Source organism: Rhagoletis zephyria, unplaced genomic scaffold (assembly GCF_001687245.7).
Source record: "Rhagoletis zephyria isolate East Lansing unplaced genomic scaffold, Rhagoletis_zephyria_1.1 Rzeph_scaffold_41229, whole genome shotgun sequence".
Lineage (NCBI taxonomy): Eukaryota > Metazoa > Arthropoda > Insecta > Diptera > Tephritidae > Rhagoletis > Rhagoletis zephyria.
This window is the reverse complement of record NW_016198284.1, coordinates 1-2732: the sequence shown is the minus strand read 5'-3', so window position 1 is coordinate 2732 and position 2732 is coordinate 1. Positions and strand designations below refer to the sequence as shown.

The 2732-nt window shown below is 36.3% G+C and overlaps 1 long non-coding RNA gene across 2 annotated transcripts; it reads right to left on the bottom strand.

Moving 5' to 3' along the window:
• Positions 1 to 2033: 2033 nt before the first annotated feature.
• Positions 2034 to 2283, bottom strand: LOC108354986 (uncharacterized). Of its 2 annotated transcripts, none has more exons than XR_001846529.1 (2): positions 2227 to 2283; positions 2034 to 2146 (listed from the first exon to the last, which is right to left on the bottom strand). It is a non-coding gene; the product is annotated as an uncharacterized LOC108354986 (long non-coding RNA). The 2 variants fall into 2 exon arrangements; XR_001846530.1 differs by having other exon boundaries at positions 2219 to 2280.
• Positions 2284 to 2732: the final 449 nt, after the last annotated feature.

Genomic DNA, 2732 nt, shown 5'->3' with positions numbered 1-2732 from the left:
CTTGAATGACAAATACCGATGAATTTGACATAAGTGGAATTCGCGCTTTAGTGTATTCGTTGTATCTTGCGTAGGTAAGTGTAACGGAATTAGCGTGCGATTTGTTGTTGCTAGTGGTACAATAAATACACTTGCAACAACAATCACACGATCTTCCAGTTACACTTACTCAAGATACAATGAATACACAGAAGCGCGAATTCCACTNAACAACAATCACACGATCTTCCAGTTACACTTACTCAAGATACAATGAATACACAGAAGCGCGAATTCCACGAATGTGAAAACCAACCTTAACTTCCGCCACTATCTTTTTTTTACCTCAAAATTCTACCCTCAACGTCAGCAAAGGATTTTTACTTCAAAATAAAATTAGTTAATGGATTTTTAATGCTTGTTATGCAATATTTCTTCGGAATCAATGCATTGAAATTTTCGTTTACATTAAATTTCAAAAATTAATGCATTATTTTTTTATTTACATTAAACATCTATGCATTAAAAAATTAACGCATTTTTCACTTTTGTTCCTAGGAATTTCGGAGATATAGCGAATCAAAAAGCTATGTTCTCCATAATATTCACAATTTCTACTCTACTTGTGAGTAAGTGTACTCGACGCGTTGAGTGCTACCTCATCTATATCGTTGTAAAGATCATACAGCTCATCGTTAAATCGCCTGCGGTATTCGCAATCATCAACGCGTAAAGGTCCATAAGTCATTCGCAGAATCTTTCTTTCGAAAACTCCAAGAGCCGTTTCATCGGATTATACACCAGCACAGGCATGATGGGTGACATAACGTGAGATTTTTGTACGACGAGAAAGGACTTTACTCCAGAATTGCCTACTCAGTCCAAAGTAGCACTTGAGATACTTCGTTTTGTTTTCGTTCACCACCATTTGCTTTTCTTCTCTATCTAATCCCGAGAAGCCAGAACAGATGTAGCACTTGTTTTTACCGATAATATCGATGTCGTCGGCATATGCCAGCAATTGTACGCTATTGTCTGAAACCTCGCTTGGTATTAAATGGCTCGGATAGGGTCTTCCCAATTCTGACGGAGTTGATGGTTTTGCTCAACTTCATTTTACACAGCCGTATTAGTTTCGCGGGGATAATAAATTCAGACATCGCGACATCGCATAAAGTGAAATTCATTTCGTGCTGTCGAAAGCGGCTTTGTGGCTCCCTGTCACTCAAACCATACGGCATCACCCAAGAAGCGCACAAGAGCAACAGCCTAACTCCCTTTCTTCTTTGGGGAATTTCAATGATGTTGCAACAAGAAATAGTACAATTAGAGCCAGGACGAGTTAACTCTCATTCGGCAGTTAATTACAGGTTTTCTGTACAAAAATTGATAGTTAACTGCTGAATTTGAGTTACCTCCCCCCCGCCACTGTGAAAACGGCACTTAGTCGTTCTTGTGACAGTCGGGTCTACGAAACCGGCACGACCCAGATTTATATCTGGCCAAGGACTAACATTCCAGCATGGTTACCCAAAACCTCTTTTGGAAATTGTATGCAGCTACGATAACAAGTACAATTAGTATGCATATTGGTTTGTAATTAGTAAACATTTAAGAACGTTTCCTAACAATCTTTTAAGCGTTGCTTTGACAAAATAATTTAATTTCGATAGAAATTTAACGAAGTTATCAGATTAAATAAGAATCAATAAAAAGTGCAAATGCCTCATTAAAAATTGCATATCATTGTAAGAAAAGGTTTATTTATTGTTAAAGTATGACTATGGAAGCCCGCTAATAACCCTTTGTTAAGAGTTTTGATAACAAAGGATTCGTAAAGCATTCATATTTTTATAAACGTATATGTAATTGCAGTAAATCATCCCCCTGCATTTCCAATATCTTTACTTACATATGTATTTGCTAATATGTATGAAAATACGTATCGATATAAAACTACGTACCTAATTTGCAGTTTTTTTCCTTTTGCGTTGTTCAAGAAATAATTGGTTGTGTAAACAAAATATTGCTTAATTTATGTGGCGTTGTACATACCCATGTATGTAGGTGTTTGCAATAGCTTGCAAATGGAAAAGAAAAATACGTATATTTTGTCTGGTCACAGCTCTTATCCACTAGCTTCCACTGAAACTGAGTGTTGCGAAATCTCCACACAAAAATACAAGCAGCAAAATAAAATATGTAACTACACTTTACTATGGAAATTCGTATGCCTTACTAAATTACTTTTAAATTTCCAGTTCTACGGCGAATGATTGCTTTTCAGTATCCCATTTTTCAATTTGAATTTAGCACGATTACATACAAAGAAATAAAATTAGAGGACACAGTTTCAATATGAAATAATATACGACTTGATATCTTCTTTTTGTTAAGGTTTATTTCAGTTCACAGCTGCTGTTGAAGTGCACTAAACTTTGTTGTTTTGCTATGGAAATTCTACTTGTGCCGTGCGAATAAACAATGCACAATATGGCCACCAATCAGATAGCATGCGGAAGGTTAAACATGGTTGTAGGTGACAATCAGCTGTTCAATAGAAGGGCAGTGTGCACAAAAGATGCCACTTAATTTTTTCTTCTTGTCATTTAAAAAATAGAGGAATTTCAGAGCAAGTCGAGTACCGGTTGAAGAGGAATTAAGCGCTCTTCATCAACCAAAAATACAAGATTACGCAAGAACCCGACGTTGTATTTGTAAAGCTGAAATTAGTCGAGAACGCAGAACGTATA